Source organism: Hemitrygon akajei, chromosome 2 (assembly GCF_048418815.1).
Source record: "Hemitrygon akajei chromosome 2, sHemAka1.3, whole genome shotgun sequence".
In the NCBI taxonomy this organism is placed as follows: Eukaryota; Metazoa; Chordata; class Chondrichthyes; order Myliobatiformes; family Dasyatidae; genus Hemitrygon; species Hemitrygon akajei.
In genome coordinates, this window is record NC_133125.1 from 18,449,522 (window position 1) to 18,457,198 (window position 7,677).

The following is a 7,677-nucleotide window of genomic DNA, read 5'->3' on the forward strand; positions in this document are numbered from 1 at the left end:
CTCTATTTCTTCTTTAATGATAGCTTCAAGCATTTTCCCAACTGCAGATGTTAAACTAACTGCCCTGTAGTCCTGACGAAGGGTCTCGGCCCGAAACGTCGACAGCTCTTCTCCCTATCAATGCTGCCTAGCCTGCTGTGTTCTACCAGCATTTTGTGTGTGTTGTTGCCCTATAGTTACCTTCCTTTTGCCTCCATCCTTTTTTGAACAAAACTAACTTGGCATTCATTAGCCCTTGTAGCCAAATAACATAGAGTTGAATAATTACAAGTTTATCAATGTTATTCAAAGTACATTTATTATCAAGGTATGTATGCAGTATACAACCCTGAGATTCATCTTCCTACAGACAGACATGAAACAAAGCAAACCATGGAACCCATTCAAAGAAAAACATCAAACCCCTAATGTACAAAAGAAGAACAAATCACACAAATGGCAAAAGGAGTGAAAAACACAGAATATAAAATATAAAACCACAAAGTTCACAAAACAGTCCAGGAATGTTCAGCTCCTGCTCAGTTCGGTTCCATTTAGCACTGTGTTGTTTGTTGACTGCAGGCCACCGTATTAGGTGCAACAAGAAATATGCCATACTACAGATTCCAATCCACAAACTGTGCTGATATAAATACTATATAAAATATTTCCGAAGATTGGAGAAACCAATCCCATTTAATAGCGCAAAGTAATGAGTTCCATTTTTGTCATCTAAACATACCTAATGATTGTGCATGTTGACTGACACACGGTCAGTGAGCAGAAAGCAACATGAAACTCTCATACTGAGCTGTTATGTGACAAATGAAGTTTAGCATAGGTAAAGACAAGGCAGAGCATTGAAATACAAAGCATAATAGCAATTTTTGTACCTTAGAAGACTGGATAATAAATAGGTCAGAAAGACACTTCTCCAGTTCTGATGAAGGACTAGAGACCTGATATGTTCAGTTTCTCTGTTCACTGTTGCTACGTGACCTGCTGGATATGTCCAGCGTGATCAGAGTAGCAAGGAATAGGTGTGCTGGTGAACAATTCATTAAAAGCTTTATGACAGGTCAGGAATGATTATAAAGACAGTGAAGTATTACAGTTTCTTTCTGGAAATACTGAACTCAATAATAATGAAGTCATGTTAAAGTTGTCAGGTGGTACTCTGAGCACCTGATATGACTGATCTTTGCATTATAGGAGAGTTATAATGGACACAAAATTTACGAGAATTGTACTGTAACTAACAACTTGTCACTATGAGAAAGGACTGAATGGCTAGATTTTGTTTTATTTAGAGTTCGAGGTTATCTGTTATAGGAATGTCTTGGAGAAAGCATGTCCATTTGTGGGGAAAAAACTAAACTTTCTTAACTTATGGTTTGAATATGGAACTTGCTATCACACAAAATGATGGAAAGAAATTACATGCTTTCTGGAAGAAGCTATTTGAATACATAAAATACAATAGAAGGAAGTGTTAAAAGGTTGAGCTGAGGTTGATAGAGTATCTAGTAAATTCCATTTTTATTTTGTGAAGGGTCTCATTGGTTCAAATTATCATTGGAAAAATCTTAAGACTATAAAAGCACCATACAGATATCAACCTTAATCTTTCTTGCCTCAGTTTGGATTCAAAACCAAGTCCAAAATGTGCAGTGTGAGAACTGGGTAAAATTGCACAATACTGTAGAATATCAAGTATCAGTTTGAAGATAATAAATTCGTGGAAAAGTCAACAAGAATCTTAAATTACAAAAAGTAAACAGAACAAAAGCAGGAAAGAGTCCCATGATGTTTAACAATAGAATATGAAAGACCCAAGTAACAGAAAGACAGATTGTCCATGAAGGTTCTCAGTCATTAAGGTAATTATGTATCAAGCAGTAATAAATCAGAATCAGGTCTATTGTCACCGGCAAGTGTCATGAAATTTGTAACTTAGCAGCAATAGTTCAATGCAACACATAATATAGAAGAAGAAAAATAATAATAATAAATCAATTGCAGTATACATATATTGAGTAGATTAAAAAATCATACAAAAAGCAGAAATAATATGTACTATAAAAGTGAGGTAGTGTTCACAGGTTCAATGTCCATTTAGGAATCAGATGGCAGAGGGGAAGAAGCTGTTCCTGAATCGCTGAGTGTGTGCCTTCAGGCTTCTGTGCCTCCTACCTGATGGTAACAGTGAGAAAAGGGCATGCCCTGGGTGCTGGAGGTCCTCAATAATGGACGCTACCTTTCTGAGACACCGCTCCTGTTGCCTTGATTTACTATTGCTTGATAAAGTCAGATTGTTCTGAAAAAATGTACAATTCTAATGTGAAAATATGCACAATATGTAGTAAAATATGCATTATAATTTGCTGATAAATTAACCCAATCAACCTTTGTGGTAGGTACAAAAACAGTGTACAATAGGTATTCATCATTTCACAATTTTAATTTCATCCCAGAAGTAGGAATGAGGAAAATTATGGAGGATCATTGAATGTCCTGTATGCCTAGCCATTTATTTAAGCCATACAGAGATTGATACTTCCCTTTTCTTCCACTAGCAGTGAGGATAGGTTGGCAGCTTTCCAAAGGAATAGAAAGAAGTGTGAAAAGAAATTTCAAATAAGATAAGGAGACATTATGTCCATGGTTTCAGGCGATCAGGTATATGCCTTGCAAGGAAGAGACTGGGTAATATCTTTCTTCATTTATATGCACTGAACATGCCACAAAACAATAATAATGAACACAAACTTTTATTGCATGGATATGCCAAACATACCTGTGAAGGACACCAAAACAATTCAATTACTTCTAGATTATTTTGGTTAATTGGGTTCTAAAGGTTAGTAAAATAAGAAATTTTATGATAGCAGCTTGAGCTAAGATCTGAACCTGAATATCCCAATGCACAGTGGAATGAGTTGATTCTTATGAATGGTATGCAAGACAAGTTTTTCACTGTACCTCATTATATGTGACAATAATAAATCAATTTACCAAATTCAACTTTCAAAGTAAATTTATTTCAAAGAACATAATAATGTCACCATATACAACCCTGAGATTCATTTTCTTTCAGGCATACACAGTAGATCCAAGAAACACAACAGAATCAATGAAAGACTGTACCCAACAAGACAGACAAACTGCCAATGTGCAGATGACCATAGACTGTGCACACACAAATGAAAAAATAATAAAAATAAATGAGGAATAAATATGGAGATTATGAGATGGATGTTGAGTCCTTGAAAGTAATTGTGGGAAGAGTGCTGGGCCCAGGACAGATCTTCTGAAATGATAAAACGGAGAACTTTGAAGTTGCTGACCTTCTCCACCTCTGATCCTCCTATGTGCACTGGCTTATGGACATCTGGTTTCCTTCTCCTGAACTCAATAATTAGCTTCTTGGTCTTGCTTACATTGAGTGAGAGGTTGCGTTGTGGCATCACTCAGTCAGAGTTTCTATTCGTCACCAACTTTGATTGGACCAATCACAGTGCTGTCATCAGCAAACTTAAATATGCCATTGGAGCCAAAATTTTTAGCTCTTTAAACTTATCTCTTGAATGGTATTTCAAAGTCTACAACCACTAAGCCTGTATATGCCACATGTCTATACAATCTTAGGCTGGTCCATAATAGAAAGAGAGCTGTTTGTTTTGAATGATTCATAATTAATATTAATCAAACTGGAGCAATTTATCACTTCTCTCTAGACTTGACACAAGATTTTCAATACACTGATGATGGTGGTATTGTCTTTTAATTTGAGATATTGAATGAAGTCTCATCTCAACTGGATATAAAAGGTTCCACAGTCCTAACTCCTAAAGAGGACGAGAGTTCTGTGCCATGGTGAATCTTCTCAAGCAATCTCTTGAGATTTCAGAACAGCTTCTTCCCCTCTACTATTAGATTTCTGAATGGTCTATGAGCCCATGAACACTACCTCGTTGTTCCTTTTTGTTTTGTACTATTTACTTATAGATTTTTATATCTTTGCTGCAAAACAACACATTTTACATCATATGTCAGTGTTAATAAATCTCATATTGATCCTGAGAAAGACCTCCTTCCACTTCAAAACTGTGCAAGTTTTGAGTTGACTGATGACGAATGTTGGAACCACAGATTCTTCTACAGATGAGTCAGGAAACGTGACCTATAGTTATCTGTCAGACATCGACAACAAAACAGATTATTTGGATGTTATTATTTCGCTGCTTGTAGAAAAGTGTTTTATATGAATTGGCTAGTATCTTTGTTAAAACAAAGTCATATAGTAGTTACTGCAGCAGAAGCAGCACCCGTGACCTGGATACAATTTGCCCTCTGTCAAAATGTGCAAACTCCACTCTGTGACAGTGTCAAATTTCCACATGTTCTCTATAACCATTTGGGCTTCTTCCAGGTGCTCTGGTTTTCTCCCCAAACCCCAAAGACGATCTGGTTAGTACCTTGCTTGCCTACAGTAAACACCCCTTGTCTGGTTTAGCTATAGTTGAATCAGGAGAAAATTTGATGAGCATATGAGAAAGAACAAGTTTCTAGGAAATAAGTTCAAGTTTATTGGCATCTTACTGTCCAAATGGAAGAACGTTCCACCAGACCACAGTCCACCCACAAAGCATACATCACACACAGTACATTAAACAAAATATTACCACAAATGTCATCATAAATACTGCAAAAGGGGGAAGGGTCACCCCGGTGATTGGCTCAGCAATGTTTGCTATCCTCTGTAGCGGTCTTGCCTGCAAATAAGTTAATAAAAAATAAAAGTGCATGTAGTACCATCACAGGTGAACAGTAAACAACTTGCTGTGCTAGTGACAAGACCCTGATGTTGCAGGGTAATCATTAGTCTCACAGCCTGAGGGAAGAAGCTGTTAACAAATCTGGAAATCTTAATCTTGATGCTCCATCCTGATAGCAGTGGGATTGTGGGATCCTTATCAATGCTTCAGGCCCTTTATAAACAATGCTCCCAATAAATGTCACAAAAGGAGAGAGGGTCATGCCAGTGATCGATTTTTACTATCCTCTGCAGGAGGCTTGCCTACAGCTTCCAAACCACAGAATGATGCAGCTGGTCTAGACACTCTCGATGGTGCTTCTGTAGAAGGTTGTTAGAATGAGGGCAGGAGACCTTGCATGCCTCAGCCTCCTCAAGTGTAGACACTGCTGTGCCTTCTTGACAAATGAGGAGGTGTTGTGGGTCCAGGTTAGATTGTCCCTTAAGTGCACACCAAGGAACTTTGTGCTCTTCACTCTTCCCACAGCAGAGCTATTGATGTTCACAATCATCTCTTTCGTCTTGTCTACAGTGAGACTCAGGTTGTTGTTCTTATGCCAATTGGCAATCCTATCCCCCAATCTGAACGCAGCATCCTGATCTCCAGCCAGTGCAGAAAGGTCTGCAGTCAACTATGGTTTCTGGTTAGCCCTGGCAGTGTAACGCTGAATCACAGTAACATGCTCAATGCATTTTCCTACAAAGTTAGTCACCGATCATGCATGTTCAACAACGTTGATGTGATGATCGTAGGTAGCCAACTCTGAATATACTCCAGTCTGTGCAGAGGTGATACCTTCTGGCCAGGTCCTGATCTCCCTGCAAACTAGTTTGACTCAGTTAACCAGCAGTCTGTAAACAGGAATTAGCAAAAGGGATACGTGGTCCGAGTATCTGAGGTGAGGGCAGCAGGTAGCCTTAAAGGTTGCGAGAACATTGGTATAGACCAGGCCTAATATATTCTCTCCTCTGACTGCAGAGTTGGCATGTAGGTAGAACTTAGGCAGGACTGCTTTTTAGTTGGCATTTTTTAAGCCACCAGCAGCAACAGAGCGTGAATTCAGAACTGCAGATAGCACCGTAGAGCTGCTGCAGTGCTTCCCCAGCACTAGCACGGTGGGGGTAAGGATGTAAACAGCAACAATCACAATGACAGTGAACTCCCTCGGTCAGTAGAAGGGCCTGCACTTCACCAGTAAAACTTCTATCTGCAAGTAAGCAGTGGGCAGTTACTACCGGGGCACTCGCACACCCAGTTCCCATTGACATAGTCACACAGATCTCTCCACAGGGCTTAATGGATTATGGAACTGCTCTGAGAGCTGGTTCATATACAATAGACCTAGTGGCCTCCCTCAATGACATGAGAAAAAGTATGTCAGATATGCTTTTCCATCTTTAACTAAAATGTCCTTCTCAGTGGTTGTAACACATCAATATCCTTACAGAATCAGGCGACTTTAATTTATTCCTGCTGTAATTTGGGTTCTAGCCAGATACATTTCCCTTGCCATTTGGTAAGGACCATAAGTACCTACCAGCCATCCCACAATCACTTTGACCCACTCCTGTCAGGATGGAGGTATAGGAGCACCAGGATTAGGACTGCCAGACTGAGTGATAACTTCTTTCCTCAGACTGTGAGACTAATGAATACCCTGTCACCACCGAATCCTTGACACTAGGACAGTAAGCTGTTTACCGTACTATTTACGGTTTACCTGTGTTGTGCATAACCTGCACTTTCAATTATTAACTTAGTGGTAATATTTTATTTAATGTGCTGTGAGTGATTTATTTTTTTGGTAGTGCATTGAGGAACACTTTCATTTGGTTATATATGTGTACAGTCAGATGACAATAAACTTGAACTTGAAATTGATAAGTAAATCTCATTCCCCATAATTTTATGTGCACAAGTGGTATAAGACCATAAAATATAGGAGCAGAATTAGCCATTTGGCCCATCAAATTTGCCCCACCATTTCATCATGGCTGATCCAATTTTTCTCTCAGCCCCAGTCTCCTGCCATCTCCCCATATCCCTTCATATCCTGATCAATCAATAATCTATCAACCTCTGCCTTAAATACACATAAAGACTTGGCCTCCACAGCTGCCTGTGGCAAAGAATTCCACAGATTCACCACTCTCTGCCTAAAGAAATTCCTCCTCACCTCCATTCTAAAAGGACAACCCCCTATTCTGAGGCTTTGTCCTCTGTTCTTAGACTCCCCCACCATGGGAAACATCCTCTCCAAATCCACAGTATCAAAGCCTTTCACCATCCGATAGGCTTCGATGAGACCACCTTTCATTCTTCTGAATTCCAGTGAATACAGACCCAGAGCCATCAAAAGCTCTTCATAATGAAAGCCTGGAATTGTTTTTGTGAAGTATAGTGAGATAAGCAATAAATTCCTTATTGCATTGTTAAAATCAATGGAAATATAATGATTGCTTACACTCAAATTCTTTAACCAATGGACAAAATAAGGTCATTAACTGTAAATCGCAGCCTATCATTCAAAGTTGGAGTCATTAAGTAACTTATGTTGACAGCTAAATTTCACCAGTGTGCAGAGTGAAATTTGGTGTATTGGTCTATAGATGTACACAAGTGGCCCTGAGGGAGTAATGGGCTCCAGCTTAGTAGGAGGAAATGGCCTAAAGACAGGAATTCTTGTTGAGTTAAAATCTGTATCATCATTTACAGAGCAGACTGAAAGATGGCTCAGGATCAGTTTTGCTTGAGAACTGGAGTAATATAGTACTGTGCAGAAGTATTAGGCACATAGATATAGCTAGGGTGTCGAAGTCTTTTGCAGAGAGCAAACAATGTTGGGAATGGTGAGGGTGAAGTGCTGCAGGTGGGGGTTTGG